The sequence below is a fragment of the Miniopterus schreibersii genome (assembly GCF_964146895.1).
Source record: "Miniopterus schreibersii genome assembly, chromosome: 5".
NCBI lineage: Eukaryota > Metazoa > Chordata > Mammalia > Chiroptera > Miniopteridae > Miniopterus > Miniopterus schreibersii.
The window spans coordinates 39,369,931-39,391,515 of record NC_138106.1 but is presented as its reverse complement, the minus strand read 5'-3'; the positions used below and the strand labels follow the sequence as shown (position 1 = coordinate 39,391,515).

Here is a 21,585-nt window from a genome sequence, read left to right as displayed (position 1 = left end):
AAACTGCCCTGGTATCCAAAATAATTTTACATTGACTTAAAAGAAGCTGGAAAAATATCCTCCTTCACTGGTCGACTCCCTCTAGTTTATTTCATGCTAGGGACAGATACTATTTTTTAAAGTGAAGCAAAGCTTGCCTTTAAAATAAAAAATTCATAGAAAACATTCTCATAGGAGAGGGATCATATTTCAAAGGACTTTTCTTCTAAGAATTGTGAAGAGAAGGAAAGGAGGTAGTAATGAGTTGAGTGCCAAGGTAAAATAGACATTATCAAATGAATAACATTAGCCCAGACTAGCTGAATTATAGGTAGGTCAGCACTTGACTATCTGGTGCTTAAACTCAGATCACACAAGTACTACGACAGATCAGGAGGAAAGAACTCAAGTCAATAGGTTAGAAGCTACCACTAGAGACAATGATTAAACATGGGAGGGAGACAGAAAGAACAAACCCATAATGTAGTTTTGAAGTGTGATAAAAAGTACAATAAAGTATGATTAACAGTATTCTAAGAATTTGACAAATAGGTGAAAATTTAAGACACAATACTTTTTAGGGAAATCTTTCTTATAGCAAGCTCACTGGATATAATTTCTTCTCGATGCTCCAAGTCTACAAAAGAGAAGTGTGGGGCTTGGGAAAGGAAGAAGAATCAGATATATTTTTTTAAATAATCTTAAGCTTTGGATACACAGAGATGCAAAAGAGTGAAATTCCAGGATTTTCTGAGAAGGATGAGGTGTCCAGAGGCCAGAGGAGGGATTTTCAAAGGACTCTAGGATGTCTGCAGTGAAAGACCTGAGGGATTATCTAGTTCATCCAGACCATTTTACCGATGGAGAAATTGAGGCCTGGTGATGAAGTGGCCAGTTACACTGCTGAGTGGGGGCAGAGCTGATCTTGGAACCCAGTACTCTTGGATCTCAGGCCAGTGCTCCTCCCACACCCACCTGACATTCATGGGAATGACAGAAGAGTAAATGGCAACTATAATAAGCAAAGGTATACATCTAATACTTTAGGTTGATATCTGGGCCCCTAGTGACAAATACCTGACGCCCTTGGGACTGAACAGAAGAGGGATTTGACACAAAGATTCAAAACTTATATCCCCATGTTTTCCATTTGTCTAAATTCATGATCAAATGAAAAAAAGAGGAGAACAGATAAACTTTTTGGGGGTGTGTTCATGCGCTGGTATACTTCTCCACAAGAGAAAGGAACAGATTGCTGATACAACAGCATGGTGAACGGATGGATCTCAGAAACCTGCATATTGAATGAAAGAAGCCAGATACAAAAACAAATATTGCATGATTCAGTTTATCTGAATTAAAAGAAAAGACAGAAATAATTTAGGGTGACAGAAGTCAGAAAGGAGTTGCCTCTAAGGGTGGTAAGTGGGAATTGGCTGGAAAAAGTAATGAGGGAACTTTCTTTGCTGTTTACTCAAATAAATAACCCTCTTAGAAGATGTGTTGGCTCATTCTTGGCAATAATTGCCACATTTATTGCTAGTCCTAGAAGTGATGTGTAAAATGTTTGTTGGAGCCTTGGGGACTCTCACTAGAGAATTAACATTACTTATCCTGTTGACCTCATAAGGGAGCTGCGGGCCTGGAAATATAACCTAGAGTAACAACTGACACTTGCAGAAAGCATTTAGATATTTAGATAAGACTCTATTAAAAGCACAAACAAAACCGTTTCCCTATTTATATACCAGACTGTCAGCCTGTTTCAGAGTTTAAAGCAACTCTGTGTAGCCCAAATGCCTTCCCCTGCTTGTAGGTACAGTCAGGGTTTTGGTAAAGAAAAGAATCCTCTCTAATGATTCTGATCAAGTTGTGAGAAGAAAGAAGTGTGGCAGATACCACTGCAAAGTGTGACTCCTAGCCACAGTTTCAGCTTCTAAATCTTATAAGAAATTGCATTTCAAATTTTCAAGTGGAGAATGAAAACCACTCATGTGAAATGCAAGGCCTTCCAACCCAAGGCTGTACATGTTCAAGGGGCTAAGAATTTTGAGAGAAAGAGAACACAGAGAGGGGCTTGGGCTGGATAGGCCAAGCTCTTCTATACGACTCCGGTTATGTCAAATGTTTAGGACCACTATAGCCTTAGGGAAGGACATGGGTTTAGGAGTTTCAAAATGTGAGTTTGAATCTCCCCTTTATTTATAAACAAACTTACGTCACAAAGTCCTTTATCTTCCTAGAATCCCTCCTTTTTCATCTATAAGATATAGATCACGGTGCATCCAATAGGATTAGTTAGAATACTGAAGTCAAATAGAACATTTATTTTAATACTAAAACAATATAAAATATATATTAACAAGAAGAGAATGATAGAATAATCAAGCACATTGTAAGTAATCAACAGCTAAATGAATACTGGCCATCATTTGAGAAATTTATTGGAAGCTACCTGATCAAACAAGGCTGGGAATAGGAACCAATAGGGAAAGCGGTTTTTAATAGTAAGAGTTTGCATAGATTAAGCTGTCTTGCACTTACCCATGCAAAAGAGATAGGAAATCAAGGTCTCCAAAGTTTTCCTGACTTCCCTAAAATCATAAAGCTAAGAAGATGCAGCATTAGAATCCAGGGCCAGCTCTTATAAAACCAAGGCAAGGCTCTCCTCATTTTATTGTCATTTTACCTTCCTTTCTTGACATAAGACTAGTGATCCCTTTATATTTCCAAATTCATTCTTCTTAAGTATATTTTTTCTCCAAGTAATGACAATATTTAGAAAGACCCCCAAAGGTGGAAAAGATTCTGAAAATCAGGGCTGCTGGCATAGGAAAAGCAATCAGGGGCTTTCATACTTGATGTCTGGCCATCAAACTTGAAATAGGGGCAATTTCAAGATTTATCACAAAATAAAAACTGGATTTCTCACTAGATTCTAAGGGTGACTGTTTTTTTCCTTTCCTCTGAACAAAAGGAATCCAGTTTAGTTATGAGCACGAAGTAAGCTGCCTATCAGTAAGAATAGCAACGCTGGGAATTAGTAGGTAGTCCAGATCACTTCTCAACCTCTAGAACCAGTCAGCCTAAGAACAGTCACAAAACAGAGTGACAATACATTTTTATTGAAAAATACTTTGACTATACACACAGTATCTTGATAAGAATCATGCAAACTCCCAATTCATTGACTAACTCTGAAGAATGCCAGTATGTCAGCTTCCTCATCTGTAAATGAGAAGGATTTAGGAATCCTGAGCAGCTCTGAGAGCTTAGGACTTTATTCCACATGAACACAAAGTCAGGCAAGCAAGCTGACCATAAAACCCAGGAATTTAGTCTCATGAACCCAATGACATTTTGTGGGAAGGTATTGAAAAGATTAACTCTGTAACAGGAAATATTTCAATTTCTATTAATTTGGGCTCCACTGAAAGTAACACAAACCATTTATTGAGTATTAAAAAGCAATAAGAAATATGTACCAATTAAATGTCTGATGAAAACCTAGGTGGCGCACGTAATAGAATTAAGCAGCTACTGGAATCAAACTGGAAAAAGCATCCATGCATTCATTCATTCACTGAGCCTCTATTGTGTGCAGAGCATACTTATAAGCCCTGCAGGGACAGAGTGAGGAACCAGATCATGGATGCCACCCTTGTGAGGCTGTTCACACAGAAACAAGAATGAACTCCATACAGGGTTGGAAAGCTGACAAAACTGAAAAGTCATGGAATGCCAAATGCTTATTGTATAAGGCCAGGGCAAGTATGACAACCCTAAGACCAGCATTAATTATTGCTATAGAAATACGAACACACAGGAATGTTTTGTGTTTGCCGTCTTCCAAGCCCGTAGACCAAAGAGAATAATCTTTCATGCTTAAAGGGGTAACATCAAAGAGTTTAAACTCAAGATGTGGGAAAGCCAAAGCTTACACAAAGAGAAATCAAAACAGTAGTTCGGCAGTAGAAACTTTTGATACATTTTTCTTTATTCTCCCCCTTCTTTAAAGAAAACTAAAATAAACATTTCCTGGAGTTTTGAAAAACTTAACATGACCCTACAGTTGTGGACAGATGTACTATATGAAATTTTACTGAAATAAAATGAAAGCATTCGTTCTAAATCCTGGCAGACAGGTGTTCACACGATATATAACAAAGCCTTTGTTTCCTTATCAAAGACGCAAAGACATACACGTAACAGGCACACGCGAGATAATTGTAAAGGTTTCCCTGCAACAAAACTATTGTCCTTGACTGTGAAGAAAAAACAGATGGTTGGCCCTTGACTGAAGAACTGCTACCTATAATAACAACAAAATTTCTGATAAAGAAATGAAGAAATTGATCTTATTTACAATAACATCAAAAACAATACAATACTTAGGAAAATTTTAACTGAGGAGGTGAAAATCTCTACATGGGAAAGTACAAGATTATGGTGAAAAAAATCAAAGAAGACACAAATAAATGAAAAGGTATCCACATTCATGTATAAGAAGAAATACTATTGTTAAAATGTTAATACTACCAAAAGCCATCTATAGAGTCATTGTAATCTCTATCAAGATTCCAATGGCACTTTTTACAGAAGTAAAAAAACACTCCTAAAATTTATATGGAATCACTAAAGACCCTGAATAGTCAAAGAAATCCTGAAAAGAAGAACAAATCAGGTGACATCACACTTCCTGACTTTAAGCTATATTATAAAGCTGTATTCATCAAAACGCCATGGTTTTGGGATAAAAAAACAAACAGACCAATGAAATAGCATCGAGATCCCAGAAATAAACCCAAGCAAAAACAATCAACTAATATTTCACAAGGGAGCTAAGATTACTCAATGGAGAAAAGACAGTTTCTTCAATAAAAGGTCCTGGGATAATTGGATATTCACATGCAAAAGAATGAAATTAGACCCCTGTCTTACACTACTCACAAAAATTAACTTACAAAGGATTAAATATTAAATGTAAGGCCTGAAACCATGAATTTTTAGATGTGCCTGAAGCACAAGCAAAAAATAAACAAGTGAGACTGCATCCAACTAAAATAATCTCTGCACAGCTGAAGAAACCATCAACAAAGTGAAAAGACAACCTATGGAATAGGAAAAAAATCCCTGCAAACCATATATCTGAAAAGGAGTTAATATTACAAAATATAAAAAGAATTCATGCAACTCAAGAGCAAAACAACAAACAACACAATTTAAAAAATGGGCAAAGGACCCGAATAAACATTTCTTCAAAGAAAATATACAAAAAGCCAACAGGTACATGAAAAGATGCTCAACATCATCAGTCATCAGAGAAATGCAAATTAAAACCACAAAGAGTTATCACCATACACCTGTTAGAATGGCTATCATAAAAAAAAAAAAAAAAAAGGTAACAAATACTGGCAAGGATGTGGAGAAAAGGGAACACTTGCATATTGTTGGTGGCAATGTTAATTGGTGCAGGTTCCTCAGAAAAATAAAAAAATAGCACTACCATACGATCCAGCAATCCCATTTCTGGGTATATATTCAAAAAAAATGAAAACAGAATGTCAAAGAGATATCCGCACTCCCATGTTCATCGCAGCATTATGCACAATAGCCAAGTCAGGGAAACAACCTATGTGTCCATCAATGGATGAAGAAATAAAGAAGTTCCATTGTATATATAGAATACAGGTATTACTCAGTCATATACAATGAGGAAATCCTACCATTTGTGACAACACAGATGGACCTGAAAGGCATTATGCTAAGCGAGATAAGTCAGACAGAGAAAGACAAATTCTGCATGATCTCACTTACATGTGGACTCTCAAACAACAAAACAAAAACCAAACTCACAGAAAAGAGATCAGACTTGTGATTACCAGAGGTGGGATGTCGAGGGAAGGGCGAATTGAAGGGAGACAGTCAAAAGGACAAACTTCCAGTAACATGAGAAATAAGTACTAGGGATGTTACGTACAACATGGTGACTAGAGCTAATACTGCTATGTGGCATTAAAGGAAAGGTGTTAAACGAGTAAATCCTAAGAGTTTTCATCAACAGAATTTTTTTCCTTTCTTTCTTTTTACTGTATTTTATGAGAAGATGTATATTGGCTGAACCCACCGTGGTATCATTTCACAATATATGTAAATCCAACCATCATGTTGTATGCCTCAAACTCATACGGCGATGTATGTTAATTATTTCTCGATAAACTGGAAAAAGTTAAAAAACAACAAGAACCCTGCTACCTTATTACGAACACCGCTCCTTTTAGATAAGCATGGCCACAGCCACCCTGCCCACATACACCTCCACTGATTGCCCCGTGGGTGAAGCTTGTCCTTACAGTTGCAGATGTCCTTTCTTGCTGTCACTGTTGATGGCTGCTGCAGCTATGTCTCACTTGCCTTTAGATTATTCTCTAGTACTGTCAGGGCCCTGTAAATAATTATTTTACCTAACACTGGATTAAGTGTGCCCCTTGTGGGCTAAAGGAGGCAACTACTTGGTATATGTGTCTGTCGTAAAATGAGAATAGGCAGTAAGGAAAACACCCAACCGGGCAGGAGTTAGTTCTTCCACAAACACTTCCCAGGACTTTCAGCAAAACGGTGCCCCTCTCAGGGTGGTGTCGCCCATCTGGGAAACGTAAGGCTGACATGAATTCTGTTCAGCTCTATAAACCGTAATACTCATTCATCTCTGAACTAGTGAGTTATAATCTATCTGGAATTTGGGAGCTGCCCACTAGGATTTTCACTGATCATTGAAATCGGCTCACGTGGCATCCCAGGTGATATGGCAAGATCTAGGACGGAATTATCTGGTCCCTGGGAAAAAATGTAACCTAGTAACATTCATTCATTTATGCAACAAACAGTTATGAAATATCAGCTTTTTGCAAGGCCTAGCGCTGGGCACGGGGGTTATAATAAACAAAGCAAGCAGTTCTCTGCACTGCAAGAGCTCACCACCTAGTGGGGGAAACTGAGGAATTAAATAGATAAATTACAATTTCAGGGGTAGGTTTTATGGTTGGTTGGTGAAAAGCTCTCCAGGATCAAATATGAGAAAGTAGGTAACTTTCCTCATAGAGAAGGAAGATGCCAGAACCACTGAGATGATCAGCCAGAGGAACTCCAAGGAACCAGGCTCCCCTATTTCACAGCACCATTGACATTAGCACTGGACCTCAAGGCCTAGGCTGGAAAACACCACCCCCACCACCAAAACCCAACAGAAATACTCCAACCCCCCAAATAAACAAGCAAAAAATGAAAGGTGCAATCATGGACAAGAACTATGTTTGATGAAGGATGAAGCTACGAAGTGCTCGCCGACAGCAGTTTATAGGTTCCTGCCACTTGATCCACGACATGTACCATCATGCTGATGAGAGAGCAGGGTGTGTACAGAGGTAAAAATTCAGACCACAGGTAAGAAGCATTTTTGTGGGACTGAAGATAAAAAGACATTTGGCTGACAGAACAACTTTCAATCTAAGGTTTTAAAAGGAGGGGTCTGTGGAGGATTTTGGTTTTAATAATGACATCTTGGTCTTGTTCCTCTTAATGTAGGCAAAATAAATATACAGTAAAATAACGATGCTTTTAATAGCAACGTGAACAGTGCAGCAGAACACATATATGAAATATCCCCCGGAAAATACATGTGTGAATATATTTTTTTCTTCCAAATGAGGAAGATCGTAATATGTAAATTTTCTATATGTAAGGAATTAACTGCTTGCTGGGACAGCATTGAATGGACGGATTAAACATCCTCATAATTTCTCGGGCTCTTGAGGATTAACTTGTTTCTTCGTGGTTGGTGGTTGGAAGAAGATCTCTAACAAAAATAAATGAATTGGGGGCTGGATTTGTAAGTGAAGACATTTTGCTTAGTGAAATCTTTCATCAGATAAACTGTGAAGGATCCAGCAGCCCTGTAAGAACGCAGAAACATGTTCAAACGAGTTTTGTCTGCAGACAGAGGGACGCTTATTTCTCTCCCCAGGCTCCCTTGAACCTTCTTGCATTGCAGAAGCATAAAAATAGCCAAGCCGTACACCATGCCTGTAGGATCCAGCCCTCCACCTGTGGAAAGGAATTCAGGTTTCAGCGCTGTCTTGCTGCCACAGGTTTGCTTTGGGGCCTAATTACCAACTAAGTTTGAGGACAAGGTAACTGGCTCCAGGGGCTTCTTGTTCTTCCCAAACCAAACAAAAACAAATTCCTGAAGCAAGACCTGAAACGTACCAGGATGAGTGATGCAATTCCAGTCAGGCTAGTCTCCTTCTCGTCTTCACATTGGCAGCCTCCCTGGAGAGCCTGTCTCCATGAGTGTGGACCAGCGTTGACAATATTTACTGACAAATGGCAGTAATTTTAATAATCATCATTTGTAATCGCTTGCTGACTTACAGCCAACAATGCTCACACAGACAAGATCTCATTTGGTGGCCACAACTCTGTGAGGAAAGTATGCAGAGCAGGGCTTATTAACTTATTTCACTGGGTGACAGTTTACACTGCTGCAGAGTGGTAAAACTGGGAACAGGAGATACAGTGTCACAGACCTGTCACTTGTGTTCCTCTATAGTCCCTGTTTTTACAAAGGAGGAAAATGCTGGACTATTAGCCACTTGGGATAGTCTAGGGCCCCTCAGAGCCAGGACCCCTCACCATCCCACCGGAGAATCCATGGCACTTTTGCAGGGTATATTACCCTCAGGAGAGTGGAACCCAACAACATGCAAACCTGCTGAACGCTGCAATGGGCTGCCCTGTGAAATGGTAGCTCCCGTAGCTGAAGATGCTTAATCAAAGACTTGATTGTCACCAATTTGGAAACTGTAGAAGAGATTCCTTTATTGGGTGAGGTTTTTCTAAACAGTATCTGCTTAGAAAATAGTAAAGAGTATTGTATCAGCTTTCATATGCTGCCTAACAATCACAGTGGCTTAAAACAACATATATCTATCATCTTGTAATTTCAGAGGGTACCCACATGGTTTTGCTGGGTCTTCTGCTCAGAGACTCATAGGCTGCAATCAGGGTGCCAGCTGAAATGTATTCTCATCTAGAGGCTGGACTAGGGAAGAAGTTATTTCCAAACATATTCAGGTTCTCGGCAGAATTTGTTTCCTTTCAGCTATATGACCCAGGACCCTGACTATTTGTTGGCTGTTAGCTGGAGGCCAGCCTTAGATCCTAGGAGAAGCCCACTGTTTCTAGAGGCCTTGATTCATAGGCTTCTCCAACACCATCTTATATTTCCTCAAGCCTACAAGAAAAGTCTCTCACTCCAGTCTGCTGAAATTAACTCTGATAAAATGTACTGTAATTATGGAAGTTACTTCTCAATGCCTTTGCCATTTTCTATTGATTAGAAACAAGCTACAGGCCCCACCTGTACTCAAGAAAAGGGATTTACACAAATAAATAAACACCAGGAGGTGTCACACTAGAGCCTGTCTCCCATAAGTATCTATGTTGAAATATCAAGATTCTTTGTAACATGCCTTCCAATGTCTCAGAATAAGTATGACATCTTTCCTTCCACTGCAACCTCATCAAAATCTAAGACACATATTTACACCATGTTTGTGAGACTTGCCTGTACTTTTCTGGGGGTAGCAGTAGTATTGCATATCCAGACTGCATCCCAGCTGGCACTCGGATGGCAGCCTGTGAGACTGAGCCGAAGACCCAGCAAAGCCCATGAATGGACCCTCTGAAACGATATGGTAATAAATGTAGTTGATTTAAGCTGTTTGTTAGGCAGCAAGTGAAGTACTTAGCTCATATGACCTGCAAGAAGAATGCTTTATGAAGGATATTAAGGGCCACAGAGCTTCATATACTATCATAATGCAAAGAAGTGCTATTTTATCACAGAGAAGGAGAGAGATTGAGAGTCAAAGACTTGGGTCCTCCTCTGGTTCTCCCATGGACTCACTGTGTGATCATACAAAAGCCACATCCAAAATGCTATGAATCTAAAATTAAATTGGGGAGAAATCAGTAAGTGCTGCTAGATCCCTCTGACCTGTGTCCCCATTCAGTCCATGAATATCTAATATCATGAAGGAGGGGGCTGGGGTGGGATAGGCCCACAGGATTCTCTGCTTGCCTTCCAGTCTCCCTGCTTAGAAAGTATATCCTTGTCAGATGGTACAGAGAGGGAATGTGCCTGGCTAGAGACCAAAAATATCATTTTAAATCCAGGCAGGTGGAACTGGGTTGAGGTCTGGCTGCTCAGTCCTAAAAGAATCAGGAATCTTTAGCAGCTGTTGGGACAACTAGTACCAGGGAACTCCCCTCCATCCTGATGTGCTGCCTGAACCCCTTCAGCTCTAATCCCCAATTTTGCTTTCCAGATAGATGTCTAGATGACCTTATCCATAGTACTCCATGACCCTTTCAGTCTTTGCCTTATCGTTGGTTTCATAGCTATAATGATGTTGCCATGTCTGTGAGGATATACTGATCATCTCCCTCCTTACCATCCTTGCCAAATTTGATGATCTGGACCAAAATCCATTAAATATGGAGCTTTTGCCTGGCACCATCTTCTAGTGTTAGTTCCTTGCGCATTATGGGTAGCATAACAGAAAGATGACAGAGAAATCTAAGCATTGACACACAGATTCTTTTCACATCCAGGCCACAGACACTTGCTGCAAATGCTACTCAATTCAGTTTTCCATAGATCTATTGAGCACCTATTATAAAATACAAAACACTATGGGTTTGAAATTCCACAAAAATCTCTATGCAACTTTAATATTTCCAAGTCCCAAAGGGTAGTTGATTTGTAAAGCAATAGTCAGTTCAACAACATTCAGAATAACCATGGAATTTGAATAGGCTCCTGGACTCTGCAATGAACTTGGCCCACTTGTTGAACCTCAAACTATAATAAGACAGATCAACTGGTCACTTAGTATCACTGAATTTTATAGAGTGATATAAAGAGGCCTCTGGGGTTTGCTCAGTGCAGTGAAAGAAACAACCCACTTCACTGTTTATCAAGTGTGTCTGTTCCTTGGGAGGGGGCTGTTTTTAAACAATATCTAGACTCTGGGGTTGCTCATGCTCTAAAGAGGCTTTCTTGAATTCTTCATTCTTTACCAGCAGTGTCAGTTCTTAGATATGCCTGAAAATTCCGAAGAGCTTTTGCTTTTCTGGAGTGTGTGGAAATCATAAGAAGTGCCCATTTCTTCCCTTTGCATATATCAGCCAGAGTTTATTCATGCCTCTGACATGTACATACGACGATTTATACTTCTGAAATTTCTTAATATGTCTTTTAACCTTCAAAATATTGTGAGTTGGGAGGGAAAGAGTTACTCTTATCTTATAGAAGAGAAAACTGAGGCTTTAAGGTGTTTTCCAGGGTCATACGGTGAGGAAATAGCAAAACTGGTGTGAGAATTCAGGTCATCCAAGGGTCAAGCATGAACTTTCTCAACCCAGTATTGTTGCTTCAGATAACAGGAATTCAGGTGTTGACTCTGCCATTTTTAGCCACATGTACTTGGAGTTTCACTTCACCTCTCTAAGCTTCCGTTTCCTTATTAAAAACATGCACCTGATAATATCTGAATTTTGTACCTCACACTGTTGTTCTAAAGACCAAATGAGAAAATGCATAAATTTGGGTCTTCTGCTAGAAAGTGTTAAACATTTGTAGAGGAGCATTATTATTAAAAGTTTAGGGCTGGCATATAGGCTTTGGGAAGGGAGTGGGTGACTCTCACTGGACAGAAAAGGTTAAGATTGTGTGAAGGTGGCTACAGGAACTGGCTGAATCCACAGTAAACGATCTGTGAAGAGCTTATGTGAAGGAGCAGAGCGGTACGTGCGTCAGTGAGACAAGGGCCACGAGTTTGGAATTCTGTCAGAAGTGGGAAGGAATGGTGATTAGTAGGTAGGGAGAGGAGGTGGGCAGAATGAAGCTCTTGTTTAGATGTGATACAAGAATGATAGGAATGAGAGAAGGGTTCTAAAAATGGGCTTCGGCAAAAGACTAGAAAGTGGGATATCCCTAGGAAAGGGGTATCCCATTTGTTTCTGGCTTAGCAAGCCAACAGAATCCGCTAGGGGCCAGGCGGCTCTGGAGAATACAGAGGTCAACCAGATGTGGTCCTTGCCTTCAGTAGTTCACAGTCTAGCAGGAGGAAGACGAAAATGCAGGTATTTTGAAGAAAAAAAGGAATATTACAAGTTAGATAATATTCCTATACTCATAACATATACACAACATATATTATAAATGACATAGCATAAATAATAACACAGGTTTCCTGTAGGAAACCAGGCCTTATATTAAGCACTTTACCTGTATCAGCTCAATTAATCCCCATAACCACCCAAGAAGAGACCAGTTTCCCTTATGATTCTTGATACACAGATGAGGACACTGAGGCCCAGTGATGTCTATTGACCCGCCCAAACCACATTACTGGGAAGGATGGATTTAAGATTCCAATTCCAGCTCAAGCTGTCTGCACTGAGACCTACAGCCCCTTCTCCCCCAGCACCCCCCTTTTCCCTCTCAGCACTACCTTCCAATATTCTGTATATCTTATCAGTTCTTTTGTTTATTGTCTCCCCATTCAAATGGAAGCTCCAAAGGGGCAGGGATTTATGTTTGTTTTGCTCACTGTTTTGCTTACTGTTGTATCCTCAACGACTAGAATGGTACCTGGGACGTAGTATGTGCTCAGTAACATTTGTTGAAGACGTGTGAATGAATGTTAAGACATCACGTTATCCTATTCTGCATCTCATAGCTGGGGGGGAAAGGGGGCTAGATGGGAACAATGGAAAGAATGGGATGCACCATGGAAAGGCAGACAGGGAAAAAGACAAGAGAATGGAAAAAGTTATGTAGATAAAGAAAGACTGAGAAGCAGGTGGTAGGGAGGCAGATGGAGGAACAGCGGTGTTTGCAGGTCAGTGAGGAGCAGGGTGATGAAAGAGCTTTACAGTCCACATTCCAGCAGGCACTCAGCTCAGAACACACTCAGAGATCTGAATTCACTCACGTAATGCTCTGTTACATAGCTGGAGAAAGGAATCTTTCCCCCGCCCTGCCATTTGGCTCCTGCCCTCATTTCTGGCTGAAGTGTAGGAAGCCCGATAGCTTTTTCTTCTCTTCCTGTTGTGGGAATGTCAGCCGGCTGAACTCCCACTTCCTGTCACGCTGTCAATGACCAGACAGCCTGAACTTCAGCCATTAAGTCTTTTACCAAATTCGAGTAAGACTTATCTCGTTGCCCGGGTTTCCGACTCAGCTGTGCAGAACCACCATATATGATGGAAATAGTCGTGTTTCCCTCTTAAGTTGTTGCTATTTTGTTTGTACTGTTTATTTCAGCAAAGAAATAAATGTCTGGGAAGTGGTATGTTTATGTCACTACTATTTTAGTTTTGTTTCAAAAAACATTCTGGGTTGGCTGCTAGATCTGAGTTACAAGTCCTAGCTGTATTATTCTCTTACTATGTGATCTGGACCAGTTACATATAAATCTTAGTTTCCTCATTTGAAAATGAAGATGGTATGAGAGGGGAGGCAGTGGCTAGATTGTTTGAAAGTTCCTGCCAACTCTAATATTCTATCCTATTAACATTCCTCAAATCTCCTATATAACCAATCTCTCTTTAATAGCCTAAATGGCACTGCTTGCATCAACATATATTTATGTAAGTATTTTTCAAATAGTTACAGTGTATGAAGAAATAAGTCTGCCCTAAACCTAATTATGGAGGGGGAAAAAGAAGATAAGATAGAACCCAACCATCATCATGAAATTTCATATCTAGTAGTAGAGATAAAGCATATTCAACTAAAGAACACAGAGAAAACATGACTGAGGATATCATGAGAGAGAATTACAGAGATGATGATAGGAGTTCAGAGGAGAGAACTGTCACTTTCAGCCAGGACAATTAGGGCAATACCTTTTCAGAGGAAGAGGTATTTCAGTTTTGTTTAAGGGTAGGATATATGCTGGTGGTAGTGGAGGTGGAGGTGGTAGTGGTGGTGGAGTTGGAGGTGGAGATGGTGGTGGTGGTAGAGTTGGAGGTGGTGGTGGTGGAGGTAGAGTTGGAGGTAGTGGTGATGGAGGTAGAGTTGGAGGTGGTGGAGGTGGAGGTAGAGTTGGAGGTGGTTGTAGTGGTGATGGGAAAACCTATTGCTAATTGAAGAGAGTATGAAGGACTTAGGGTAAATAGAGTTAGAAGTCAGATCATGCAGAACCTAGAATACCAGGTCAAGATATCTAGATAGCACATAATAGATATTATTCATATTGCACATTAAGCCACATTCCTGTTTGTTTGTAGTCTTTGGCCTATTAAAATGTCTGTCCTCAGACACACTGACTAATAGGTCAGAACTTTCCATATGAGACCTTGAACTAATTACTAATGACAGTTAATGGAGCAAGAATCTACACTGAGGATGGTAGGATGTCTCCAATAAGTAGAAACCTGCAGAAACCAGAGAGTATTCTGTTAGCCCCTTCTACCTAAACCAAACATAGATTGGATGCATTCACAAATGGCAAAAACACTCAGTGTATATGAAAGCCACTCTCTCTCAGGGTAGCCTGTCCACTGGAGAGTCTGCAAGTGCTGGCAAGTGTATTTGCTCTCTCCAGTCAGTTCTCTGGCAGCTCCTTTTGAACCAAAGTAAGTGACAGGCTATAGAGTTCAAGCTGTACTCCATGTAGAGAGGTGCATAAAGACCCAGGGTAGGGTAGGGTAGGGTGAGGGCAGAGGCTGAGGGGGTGGAGAAAGAAAAGAAAGGCTAGGTATGATTATGTCACCAGGTATCCTTGGTAACCACAAAACATCTTGTACATTCTGCTTGAGAGCTCAATGGCACATGGAGGAAAAACGTGCCTTACTTCTTTCAACATCAACAGCATGGGAACAGGACATCTCTGTGCCTCAGTCAAGGTGAGAACAGAGATTTCCAAGGCCCTTAAATCTCAAGCATCTGGCAAAAAAGGAACACAAAGAACTGAAGTGAGAGCATGTATGTGGGCGGGGGGACAGTGTTGGGGTGGTGGTGGTTTGGGTAGAAAGGTGAAAAAAATCCTCAGAGTGTAGAAATTCAGAGGGAGATATTGTGAAGGTCCCAGGGCACTGGGATTAATTAGTTCTGAAGGCAGCATCCAGTCAACAGAGTTGGATGCATATCCTGCAAGGGAAGGGCTCAACCCAAGTGGCTTACACTCTCCAGAGACAGGACATGAAGGCACCTACTATCACCCTCAGTTTGGCAGACCACGGGGTTCGGGAGGAGAGAGAGTAATGGACTTTGTATATCTACCAATGAGCATATTAGTGTTCCAATAATTATGGCTCATTCACAGCTAATACTTAAATAGCACTTATAATCTGCCAGGAACAGTACTGAGACATAAGTATGCACCCATACACATACACACATATACTCATATGTGTATGTACAGTGGTACCTCGGTTTTTGAATGTAACCCGTTCCGGAAGGCCGTGTGAGTTCTGAAAGGTTTGAAAACCGAGGGATCAACAGCTGACAGAGAGGTCTCAGGATCTTGCCCTCAGCGTAAGCCATGTGGCATGTTTGACTTTTGAGGCGTGTTTGAGAACCAAAGCATTTACTTGTGGGTTTATGGCATTCGTAACATGAAATGTTCGTCAACGGAGATGTTTGAAAACTGAAGTACCACTGTATATATATGCATATATGTAAATGAATATATATGTATGCATATACATATAAAATGTACACACACACATTCTCATTTAATCCTTGTACCAATCTTGTTATAGGAATTCTTACTATCTTCATTTTACATAAGAAAATGAAAACACAAAACAGTAATTTTGCCAAAACCACCTAAATATAGTCAGCTTCAGAGTCCATCTGGAAAAAAAAGTTGAAACTGCTGTCCATAAACAGAAAGGGTAATTCACATACATGTGAGCTCCAGGGTGAGTATGCACACTTCCCCACACAAATACCAAAAAAAGTCGCCTGTAAAGAAATGAACCTCAGATTTGAAAGGGAGCATGGATGGTCACCCTCTATGACTTTATCATAATGTTGCAAAAAAGTCATTGATGATATTAATAACCAGTCTAACTTTGGTATATGGTTTTATAGGTCCTAAAGAACTTTCAAAATCAGGCATTTACATAGAATATGGTGGGGTAGCAAACCATGAACAGAAGAGGCAAATGTTTTCTGTTTTATGCAGCTGCTTCTGGTCACTTAAGATGACTTTCCACCCATCCATAATAGCAACATAGTTCTCAGATGTCCCCTTACCCCTCATTCCCAGCACTGCTATCCCACTCCACTTCAGGCTTCCGAAGCTCAGTATGGCATCATCACCTTGGCCTTTGATAGCTATATTTATGAAGGACACTGGGAGGTTTCATTTTAGAACTCCCATGAAGCCAGAGAAATGTGCCAAAGACGACACTGGACACATGGTACTTAAAAACGATTCTGATGGAATTTGGAGGAAGCATGCCCGCTGATTCCACTTCTGCGGCGATGCAGCTGACATGCCATTCAGCACAAAGTAACCACTCCCTCGTGCATGCCAGGTTCGTGATCTTGTTTGTGGTTCAAGGAGAGACAGAGTTCTTTGAGGACTGTGTTATTCCCAGCGGCTCACAGGGCAACTTAAAGAGATACCATCCAGACTCAAACAGCCATTCTCAGGACTCTGGAAGGGGCCGTCACGGAGGTCAGTGCTCTCCAGCAGACCCTCTGTGATGAAGAAGTCCTCTGTGCTGTCCAATATGGTAGCCACTAGTTATGTGACTAGTGAGCATCTGAAATGTGGAGAGTGGGACTGAGAAGTTGAATTTTTAATGTTGAAAATTAAATTAAATTTTTATTTAATTTAGCCTGGCCGGGCATTGCTCAGCGGTTGAGTGTAGACCTAGGATGCAGGCGATTGGGGTTCGATTCCCAGTCAGGGCACATGCCCGGAGGTTGCAGGCTCGATCCCCAGTCGGGGGCGTGCAGAAGGCGGCCGATCAGTGACTCTCTCTCATCATTGATGTTTCTATCTCTCTCTCTCCTTCTCCTTTCCTCTCTCTCAAATCAATAAAGATATATTTAAAAATAAATAAATAAATTAATTAATTAATTTAAATAAACCACATGCGGCTAGTGGCTACCATATTGGATAGTGTGGCTCTTGATCACCTAGACTAGCATATTTATTTTACTCCTACCATGAGTCATCTCATAGCCCTAAATGAGTCAACGCATTTTTCAGAGGACAACACTGAGGGGACAGAGGATAAATGACGTATTCGAAATCACACAGCCATTCCACAGCACAGCCAGGATTACAATATAAACCTCCTGATTACTCTGACTCTTCTCCCACTTAAACACATATTTCTGAGATGAGATTATGATACACATAAATAGATTATTGTGAGTCAAATCATAACCATTAACCTCCTACTTTCTCCCTAAAACTAATGACTTTGGTAGTGGAGTATACTTAAGATCCAATGGTTTTATGAATTAGCAACAGCAACAATAAAAAAAAACAGTCACCGAGACTGGGTTGATATACAGAGGGTAGAATATAAGAGTTTATGACTAACAAATAACAGAACTGGCAACCTGAAGACATAATTTGAAGATCCTACATTAAAAATTATTAATAGCATAATCCCTTTGGACTAATAAAAGCCCCATTAGAATCCTTGCCAACTGACTACTATAATTCCCCATCTTACCTCTGTTATTCGCTGATTTTGTTTAGCTTCATTTGTTCTTTGTCTTTCTATACTAAAACAGTTATAGATTGTCATCAAATCCAGAAGTATTTTGGAGTCATGGGAATGCAAAAAAAGCCTCATCAAAACAAACTATTTTAATTTGTTTTACTTGTGCTTTTTTTATTAACATTTACAACACAGAAATTGTGTTTGTTTTTTTCTTCCCCCCACCTAAATCTGTACCCAATAAAAAATGTTTCCAAATCGGGATGCCAAGTTTCCATTCAAATCCCATTTTATTTTATATCCCTGGGTGAACCCTCCTTAAAACAGAGATTTACACTGAAGCTTGGATGAACTTGCTGTTGAAACAGGGAGATGAAACACCCTGTGGCCATCTGAGACCTCCGAGCCTGGAGGGCACTGGGAGGGGCTGCCTCAGCCAGGCCAGCAATGCCCTCCTTCCCTGGTTACTAAGGAAAGTTGCTGTGGTCCTGAAGACATTTATTCTCACCCATCTCTTCTAGAAAGGCTTAAAAATTTCACACCTCTTTGTCATATTATCTTCATTATTATCCTGGCTTGTTCCACTGTGGCTTACAGATTGGCTGCGATTCTAAACAGAACTCTGGGAAGGAAATAATTAAATCATAAAATGTCCAAGCAAGACCTTTTCAGAAAAAGATGCAATGTCATTTAACCTGTGCTCGAGCACTTGTGCAGGACTACTCCCCTCCTAGGAAAGTTACCCTAAGATAAGGTTTATAGTTTTCTGCATGTATATATGGAAGGGGGATTTACTTTGGAGGGATTTCATATTGACATAAGAAAGAATTTCCTGTACATATGGTTCCCAATTTTAGACACAATACATTCCTGGAAATTTTATCATAAAGCAGATCACCAGAAGGGAAAGCTGTGATTGTGTGTGCTTCTTTCATTCAACAAACATCTACTGAATGCCCACTATGTCCCAGGCACAATGCTGAGCTCTGCCTCATTCACATGGCCTAAAAATGATCCATGTATCAGAATGGGTAAGAACAGAAAGAAATAAGTGTCAGAACTGGGTATCAGAACTTTAAAAGTACCCAGGTGATTCTAAAACATGTGTATTACAACTATATTATTTATTTTAAATATATGTGTTCAAAAAGAATTCAACTTTTATTACAATTAAAAGTCACATTCATTAGGATTGTTGTAACTAAAATCTGAAGAAAAAAAAAGAATACTAACAAAAACTACAGAGAGAAATGGAGAAAACTGTACCAGAAACCTAAAAAAAAAATGTTATTGTAACAGAACATTAAATTTAGCCTTGAGCTTCCTGGCAGCCAGGACAAAGAAGGAAACTTAACATGAAATAAGAATAATTAATTTCTGTTAACAAAACCTAGAACCAAATTCTAAGAGGAAATTATCTTGTACATATAAAAAATGACATTCATATAGTGAAAAACATCTTTAACAGCAGTTTCATAAAAAAATACGAAGACTCCTTTTCTTATAGAAGTTTCCTACACTGACTTCTTGTAACGGCCAAAGGTAAGAAAATAAAAGCAAAATAGAAAGTGTTAGATTTTAATTTCATAAAAACATTTCAGTGGCAAATTGAGCTACATGGTCTGGACTTAACGATAGGTAACATTGTATTTATTTACAATAAAAAGGGATTATTCAAGAACATTCAAAACTAAAATACATATCTTTTTTCACTGAACTTCATATCTGTTTTGACCAGATTTAGAAAGTTTAAGTTGGAATATGATAGGCTGTGGAACGTAGTGGGGAGAAGCACACACAAAGAATGTAACAACACATATCAGCAAATATAAAAGTAGGTGTTTTGGGAAGACTGTTCAATGTGAACTTTTGAGAACTGCCTTCCACCTTTTACACCAATTAGTGCACACGGACTCACAGAGACATGAATAAAAAGACACACACACACACACACACACTTTTTGTTTTTCTAGTAATAACTTCCAAAGTATATTTATAAACATTTGTGTCAAAATAACTTGACATTTTCAACATGAGTCCATTCTGGTCTTTACTCAACTGGACACATGCACGTGTACACACACACACACACACACACACACACCCCGAAGCCTGCAGGCCAGCAAAAGCACACCAGGGAGGATATATAGTGAAGACATCCTAAGGAGGAAACATTTTGACCTTTAACACAGAGGCAATGATTTATTGCCAAGAGTACTTAACGTGACGGCTTTAGAAATGTGCTTACCACACTTCCTTGGGAGAATCTGCCGAAAACAAAACTGACCCTATTACACAACAGTGAAAATAACTCCCAAGTTTTGTGGAGGAAACATGGGCAGTTGAAGTCACAGACACTATGTAACCTTTTGAAACCTCCAGTCTGCTCCAAGTTAGGGCAAAAGCTTCCTTTTCAGATAACATGGCGACATAAAAAATGTATATATTTACAATTTAATCTCTTTAAGCATTTAAATGGCTGGCTGGCAGGGTTAGCTGCTCAGAAACCTTCCTGTTGACCACCTGAGGGGGGTCATCTTTCAGGACCCTCCATGATCCAGCACCGAATGACTGTCCCCCTTTCCTCCTCCTGTGCTTGCACATTCCCGCCCCACTGGCCGAATGACGACCACCCACGTGTTGACTTATCCCACCTCCAGTCCTTGGCTCAGGCTCTTCAATCTTTCTCTTCTTTTCCACCCAACATTATCTGTCCGAGGTCCTACTCAGTCTTTGAGACTCAGCTCCCACCTCCTTCACAAAGTATTCCCTGATTGCCTACAGTATATTCCTTTCTCGCCCAATTTTATATTTCTATTATAAAACCCTTCAAATATGCTTTTATTTCCTATTTAAGTTTTTTTTTTTAAATATGTTTTTATTGATTTCAGAGAGAGGAAGGGAGAGGGAGAGAGAGATAGAAACATTGATAAGAGAAAAACATCGACTGGCTGCCTCCTGCACGCCCCCCACTGGGGATCAAGCCCCGAACCCGGGCACATGTTCTGACCAGGAATCGAGCCGGCGACCTCCTGGTGCATGGGCGATGCTCAACCAAGTGAGGAGCACCAGCCAGGCTCTACTTAAGTTTTTTTCATTCCTCTTACAAATTCCCAGAAGGCAGAGCCTTGTTGTATGTGTCTCTGTAGCCCCTACGGTGAGGCATACAATAGGTATTAGGTACATATTTGAAAAAATGTATTTGAGTTTTTAAGACCATGCCAATCAAATATACAGAAATAACAGAGATGGCAAAAAATTTCATAAATTATACACGTATGCAAATAACATATGTGTTGCAACTCTTTAGAGATGAAGAAAAACAAAACCTTAAATTATCATCAACTGAATCCTCACAACAATTATCAGACAATTATCCTCACAGCAAATTATCTTTCCCTCTTCCTATAACCCAATATGGGTTGAAAACAGATGCTGACCATGAAAGGCTGGGAGGGAAGCTGGCTGTGTTATGTGTTTACAAAGAGTCAGGTGCTTCACATTTATAATCCAATAGTAACACTGCAAGGGAAAGACTTACCTCCATTTTTTAAAATTTATTTTATTTGAAGAAACTGAGACTCAGAAAGGTCAGTAATGTGCCCAAGTCCGTATTGCTAGAAAACAGCACACACCCTGGTCTGTAGAAATACCCAGTCTATACTCTTTCCACTGCACCAAGCTGCCCCTCACATGTACATAGTTAAGAACATAGCTGAAGATGAAAAAGAGAGTGATTCTCATACAACTTCATTTTTTTACAGGACTTTAGAGGACATGTGTATGCCGAATTGACATGGAGCTACAAAACACTGGCAATTGCTAGAGACAAAAGGCAAG

The 21,585-nt window shown here is 39.9% G+C and overlaps 1 protein-coding gene across 4 annotated transcripts in view; it reads right to left on the bottom strand.

Annotated features, from left to right (window-relative positions):
- The window catches only part of LPP (LIM domain containing preferred translocation partner in lipoma), a 617,231-nt gene that overhangs the window by 42,445 nt on the left and 553,201 nt on the right, over positions 1-21,585 (bottom strand). The gene's annotated exons all lie outside the window — the stretch shown is intronic.